The sequence below is a fragment of the Galeopterus variegatus genome, unplaced genomic scaffold, assembly GCF_000696425.1.
Source record: "Galeopterus variegatus unplaced genomic scaffold, G_variegatus-3.0.2 Scaffold5783, whole genome shotgun sequence".
In the NCBI taxonomy this organism is placed as follows: Eukaryota; Metazoa; Chordata; class Mammalia; order Dermoptera; family Cynocephalidae; genus Galeopterus; species Galeopterus variegatus.
Window position 1 is genome coordinate 43,698 of NW_007731894.1, and position 7,374 is coordinate 51,071.

Below are 7,374 nucleotides of genomic sequence, written 5' to 3' on the forward strand. Positions count from 1 at the left end.
GCGATGGGGAGAAGCCAGAGCAGCCAGGCGGGACCCCTTCGTCCTGGCTCTTGGGTCTCGGTCCAATAACTTCCCTCTCTGAGCTTCTCTCCAAAATGGGCACAAGCTTAAGATCACGCTTTGGACATTTCTAGCACAGGACAGTCACCTGGTAAACCTTGGACAAATCTACACTCTTTCATGGCATGCTTTAGGCCCGTAGGTACACTTAAATGACATCCCTCGCAAAATATATCTACACACGAGACATCTAAAATAATATTTAAAAATCGTATCGTGCTTTAGACCCTACGGACCAAACCTATTTATTCCAAAGGCCTGATTACACGGCCCGTATGATGCATGGGCTGCCTCAGATATCAGCACCCTTAATGTCCTAAACGGTGCTGCGGCCTGACGCTGGCCCCCACCAGAGCTGTCTGAAGCGGGGCTGACCCTGCTCAGCGGGAAGTCCATGGGCTTCTGCGGCACACAGGCCGCGGTCCCCGTCCCAGCTGCAGGCCTGGAGCAGGTTGCATTGCTCTTCTGCAAATGAGGACAGTCTCTCCCACTTCACGGAGTCAAGAGGTGTCTTAAGTGCAGTCTGAAAAGCTCCGGGCACTGGGCGGTGGTCGTCAGCACCTCCTGCCACCCCCGCCCGCAGGTGACAGAGGGGCTGCACGGTTCCATGGTTGTGCCTCTGATATATGCCGAGTCTGGGGCGGGCGGTGGCGGATTGAACCCCAGGAGCAGTTTTCGACCTGTGATATGAGGCATCTTCGGGGGACACCTTGGAGAGGTTTGGTGGCTGGTCTGACCCCTTCAATGAGGGGGCTCTAATTTGATCTTTCCTATGCTGAGGCTTTGCACGAGATTTCTGTCGTGAGCAAAAGGTAGGTTGAAGACACCGGGCCCTAGTGTCGCTCGGGGTGCTTCCGTGTCTCAGGTCTGCCCCTAGCAGGCCTCCCTCTCCCTGGAGGTGCCTCAGATTAGGGACAGCCTTACGGGAGGTGCCCACCCTGCCCCAAGCTGCCCCACAGAGTGGACACCAGCCACGTGTGGCTACTGAGCATGGGAACAGGGTTAGGGCTAACTAACATGTGCTGGAAGTGTAAGATACACGCTGGATTTTGAAGACAGTAAGAAGGTGAAATATTTCGTTGATAATTTTGTTAAATTGAATACACATTGAAATAATATTTTGGATATATAGGGTTAAGTGAAATATAATATTAAGATCGATTTTGTTTGTTTCTTTTTGTGTCTTTAAATGTGGTTACCAGAAAATTCTAAAGCTGCACATGTGGCTTGACACGGTATTTCTGTTGAGCAGCACCGTGCAGGGCTTTGTCCCCTTCCAGAAGGGGACGCACATTCTTTCAGCTCAGGGCTGGGGTGCGGGTGTGCACTGCATGGCCAGGAGACACGTGGACAGAGGCCGGGGTCGTGTCCCCATGCAACTCTGTAACTCTGAACGAGTCTGTTTCCTTCTCTGTGCAGTAGGGACAATAACCGCTTGCCTGCCAGCCCCGCAGGGCTCTTGTGACGCTCAGACCAGATGGTAGGGATACTCTCGGGTGGTAGGGTTGGTGGCTTACCCTGCTATGAGGAGAGAGCCTAGGCCCCGAGAATGGCATGGCTTTCCAGGCGGGGCATGAGGCCCGTCACTCTGGGGCTGCTTCTGCCCTGTCTCCCGAGGGGTTCCATGGCCAACCCCATGGGGACACGCTCCCTTCCAGCCCACTGCTCCAGCAAGTCAGCAGATTAATTTGACACGAGAGTTCTGCTGCAAGGGCAGGTCTGCCTTTTGGGCCACCCCAACCTTTGGGACTGTGAGCCAGGAAGTTAAACAAAACTGACCTCAAAGAATCGTGTGGAACCGGCCCTGGGCCAAGCCGTTTTATTTATGCAGCAGCTTTTCGTCCAAAGAGACAATGGGCTTAGAATCATTACCAGGCCGTCTTCACAATGACTCTGTCACCTGGAAGGAAGACGGTGACCATAATTCTTCCCATTTTCCAGCTGAAGAAACAGAAAGAAGAACACAGAGGTTGGGTGTTCTGTGCAAAGGCTTCCGACCACATGGCGGCCATGTCCCCAAGAGCAGCTCGGGGACAGGGAGCCATGGCAGGAGGCGGGTGGGCCATGTGTGGCTGGCAGCATCGGGGCAGGTGGCCAGGACACCTGGGAGTGTGGGGGACAGAGCCAGGGCCGCTTCAGAGCCCCCAAGTGCGGACCAGTGGCCAGGACTTTCATAGGTGACAAATGAGTTGTGTCCTAAGCACAGGTGGCTGAACACAGTCTCTGTCCTGGAGGAGTGTGGACACTCCTTTTCCTGGAGAGATCCCTTCCCCTGTCACACTCGGACTCTCCGTCATCCGATGGCTGAGCAGCCGATGACCCCGCCAACGTCAGGACCAGGCGGACCCATGCCACGTGGCCTTGTTTGGGGTGACGGGGGTTTGATCGTTATTGGATAGTGGGGCAGAACCATCCGGAAAGCAGCCACAGCCTCTAAAATGTGGTTTCTAAGAGAGCATCAGGCTTGCTCACGGCGGGTGGGGAGATGCGGAGCAGCAGGACAGGGTGCCTGGCCCTGGGTCATGTGCAAGTTCCCCCCAGCATGACAGCTCCTGCCCTCCTGCCCTGTCTGCTGGCTGCTCCTCCAGGCAGTGCCAGAGCTGGGTTGGTGGACGGGACAGGGGCTGGGCAGCCCTGGCTGGCCTTGGGCAGCTGGGTGGGGACAGACAGGACCGCGTACTCGGATCTCTGTCTCCCAGCCCTGGCACACCAGCTCCGCTCGCCCTGCAGCCTTCACCCTCCCCGGCGTGGGCTCCTGCCCTGGCTGGTCGTGCATGAGGCAAACAGCCTGGCGAGGCGGACGGAGTGGCCGAGTTCCCTCGGTGTCACTCACCTGTGTCAGCGGTGTCCCGATCAGCCATGCTGACGCGGGGGTCCGTGCTGTGGGGTTCCCTGATTGGCGGGGCTCCTGGGGCCTTCTGGACAGTTCCCTGCCTCTTCCCTCGTTGCCAGTATCTCCAGTCCTGTGAGATTCCAGCCCCAGCCACTCTGCAAGGCCACTTAGGGAAATGAGCTGTTCCACAAATTACCCGCTTTCTGGAGCCAGGCCACTGTCCTGAGCCTCTCCTGTCCATCGGTCGTGTCCCCTGTTGGGGCACAGTGATGAAGCGCTTCCAGTGCCCACGGCACAGAGTTTCAGTTCCTAAGTGCCTCCGTACCGGCAGGTCACAGGAGACACAGGGTAGGACAACGGTTCTGTGATGGGATGAAAGGAGCAAAAACCAGAAGCTGGGTCCCCAGGCCTGGCACGGAGTGAATCCCCACCGTGGTTCTGTCGTGAGTGAGCATGGTGTGGAGCCTTGTGACATCACATCCCGCGGCATGACCCAATCTGCTGCTCAGATTCACGATCACTCTGCACGTGGCAAATGCAAATCAGAAACGCAGAGGGACACTGGGTGTCCTCTGGGCTCCGGGTCCCCTCCCGGCCTGGGTCCTGTGCTCAGCAAACTGCCGTCCGCCCTGAAACACAACCCCGGCTGGTGACTCAGGCAGCTATTTCTGAATTTCCTGGATTCAGCTTTAATAAAAATCGACACGGATGACAGGCTCTGCCCTCTGTGGTCCTAATCGTCGAATCATTTGACAAAGCAGCTCCGCCTTCCAGCTTCCAGTTAGAAGCACCTTCCCCACCCGGTGCCAGGATCTGACCCCCTTGGGGCGGGATCCGTCAGGCTGGCACCATGTCCCGCTGCTGCAGCAGGGCCTGACACGTGTTGCTCCAGCCGTCCGCATCCCCCATGGCCGGACAGAGAGAGACCCCCAGAAAGCAAAGCCTCAGTCTCCTCCCTGAGAGGGTGCTGGGCTTTGCATGGGGAAGAATTCAAGAGCAAGCCAACTGGTGAAAGTACAGAAAAGTTCACTGAAAGAAGGCTGCGTCACAGACAAGGTGGCCGTCCCCTCTGCAATGACATCGTTGTTCCCTGGGTGAGGGTTTTGGTCATTCTTTCTGCAGCTTGCTCAGTTCCACCCTACAGTCTCTCATTACGTCGATCTATGGCACAGTGAAACCTCGTGTTATCACGCCGGTGGATGACCAATGTGTCCCTTTCCGTAATCCTTCATTCTTCGAGGAAGGAGGTCGGGTCCCCTGATCCTTGTCTGACCAGGTTGTTATTTTAAAGTTAATGATTCCACGAGAGGTTTCAAGTCGCCCCTCAAGAAAGTGGCATTACTCACAGCTGTCAGCGTAGCCTCCTGCATCCTCCTGTCTCACCCCTGCTCGTCCACCAGTCCCCATGGACGGGGCAGGGCTGGGGCCGTCCCCGTGCCGGGCAGCCGGACAGACAGCCGTGGGGGCAGCCCGGAGTGTGGACCTGCCTGGGCTGGACACTTAGTGCTAGAAAGTGCCCTAACAAGGCCTTGGGAAGTGGTGGGGGTGGTGTCCCAAGGAAGGCAGAGGAATTTGGCACAGGTAGTGTCACTGAAATCAGTGGTTTTAGGACAGCCTTTCTTGGTTGTCCCCAGTGAATTCATCTGACCTAATGATCCAGTTTCATTTGTCTAGTGCAGGCTACGATTTGGTGTGAGAAATACCCTTGCTGTTAACTTTGCAACTTTCTGGGGACGCCATGGCTGGGCTGAGGTGAGGCCTTGAGGGAGGGGCCACTGCTCTCTGTCCCCCCAGCACTTCCCCAGAGGCTGAGGCTCCTGCAAGGCCCAGGTCAGATAGACACAGGGATGCTCCTGCTCTTCCAGGGACTTCAGAAGGCTGTGGACCCGCAGGCACATGGCGGTGGAGGGGTACTGAAGCCTAGTCCTGCTCTGCACATGGCCACGAAGCCTCAGCCTCGATCTATGACTCAGGGGAACAGAGGAGCTGGGAGTTTTGCCTCCAGTCCATGGGACGTCAGGGACCCCCGTGCAAATTCTTGTGTGTATGTGCATTTTCTAGAGCAAAGTCCTCATACCCTTTTTCTCCCAGGTTCTCAAAGGGGTCCCTGACCCAGAAAAATAAGAACCACTGTACAGGGTGGAGGGAGGTTCTGGCTCTCATGGCCTCCGTGGTTCTAAATCACAGGCATCTCGGTCCCTTCTGTGGGTCCCTGGATTGATGGAGGCGGCACCGTCCCCGTCCTGCCTGGTGCCCGGTGGTGTGACTCAAGGCGGAGTGGTTTGGGGCTGCTGCTGGGTCCCCCCTGTGTTTCTTCCTGGGTTGTGTTCTCCGAGGGGCTATGCTCTTCCTGAGCAACTGGACGCAGGTGCTCCAGTGGGAGCCTTTTCCTGTGGCTCCTGGTCCCCGGGGTTGGGCGTCTCCTTGGGCAGGCAGCTGCCCCAGCTTAGCACCTCGGGTGTCCTTGTCTGGCTGGGGTCTGGCAGCTGCTGCCCAAGCTCCCGGGCCCACTCGCTGGAGGAGAGAGGTGCCACCTGGGGGGTGGCGGCCACAGGCCATCTGGCTTCCAGATGCTTGCACAGTCTTGTCAGTTTTCTCTGCAAACCCTGCTGTTCCCGATGTCTCTGGGTCAGGTCGGAAATCCAAGAGCAGGCAGATTGGGGCGCGCGCAGGGAGTCCGGCCTCCTGGCCTGGGTGTGGGGACAGCCCGCCTCTGCCGACAGGAGAAGAGCCTGGCCAGGCAGCCACCAAGATGTGGGGACAGACAAAGAAACCCTACCCCTCCTCAGCCCTCTCCCTGCAGCACCTTCCTCCGGTGTCTCTGGCCACTGGCGCCCCGGTGGGCCCCAGCCGTCCTTCCTGCTGTGGCTCTGTTGGTCACATCTGTGCAGGTCAGGGCCAGGCTCTTCTCGTCTGTATGGTGGGGACGGGGATGGTGCCGACTCTTGGGAGGACGGGCCTGGCCATTGGTGCCCAGGGCTCCTGCTCGTGGAGCCTTGAATCCCTTCTTTTTTCTTACTCTTTTCTGGCCTCCCCACCACCCCAAAGTGAACTGAAACAAAGCTCCCTCCTGTCTCTCCAGCTGCTGTGTCTTTACCTATTGCCACGGAACAGAGCGTGAGATCGACGGCAGGGCCCGTGGCCCAGAGCAACGGGCGTGTGCTCAGCTCCCCTCCGTGGGTCAGGGACGCGGGCTGTCTGCAGGGCCGCTCTGGTCTGCGGCCAGCTGGCCTCGGGGCGTGGGGGTGACTGGCCACGTCTCTCTTACACCCTGGCAGCCGAGTCGCTGTCACAGGGGTGGCCGCAGAGGACAAGCAGAGCACACAAGGCTGCTCACTCCTCCGGCGCGCCACACTGGCCCGCATGGTGCCAGTCCCGTGCTGGCCCAGAGTCCCAGGGCAGGTGCCACGGTGAGAGGGCTGGGCACAGCGGGGTGAGGGAGGCCACGCGGTCAGTCCCCTCTGCCCAGGCTCTAGTCCCATAGGTAGCATCTGGTCCAACTCATGGCTTATCTTTAGCAAAGCCCTGGGCCGTGTGACTCTTCTTGTTTCTCTCTGACATCTCCTTTGTTATTCTACTATTTTTACCAATTTCTCCTTCCTTCTGTGTCCTAATATCAGGCTCCGCTGAGGTTCTGTCCCCAGAGGGGACACGGATCGTCCTGGGGAAGCTCGACTTTAAACAACTTATCTGAATGGGTACCTTCCAAATTCAAATCAGCACCAGCCCCCAAATCTCAGTAAGGACGCACTCCACTGTCCCCTTTCCTGTGAGGACGTTTTCACGTCTCTATTCCATAAATACCTCAAATCTCACCCTGCAACCGCTCCTCATCCCAGTCACCCATTTTGGCTAGCAGTGTCCCCTGTCCCCTCTGCTGCTGCTCCGCCGGCCCGTGAACCGCTCCTCATCCCAGTCACCCATTTTGGCTAGCAGTGTCCCCTGTCCCCTCTGCTGCTGGTCACGCCTCAGCCTCCTCTGCTGCGCCCGTCTTTTCCTCTTGCCTCCGTCAGCTGCCCGCTGGCCCGTAGGTGGGGACAGGAACAGGGATCCCTTCTCTCTGCCTTCCCCCTTCTCTCAAAGGCCATGTCAGAATCCCTGTGTTTATGGCGTGAGCAGACAGGTCACCTGCTCACTGGCACGCCTGGGGCAGGGTCTGGGCATTTCAGATATAGGGATGGGGTGACGGCTGAGAGAGCAGACTCTGTGCTTCTCTCTGCCTCTGCAGCACTGGAAAAATGCCAACCGCACACCTGGGCAGGTGCATTGGGAGCCCGGCCCCGCCTGTGCACAGCCCAGAGGCCCCAGCATCACGGGGTGGGGGCTTCTCCCCTCCTGCCCCCTTCCTTCCATGGAAGTGATCTCACGCGTCCCATGAAAGGCTCCTTTTTAAAGTGCACATTTCCTTTTCCATTACTTAACGCACACATGATGTCTCCAGCTTCCTTCCAAGTGACTTCATACACGGGGACTGTATGCGT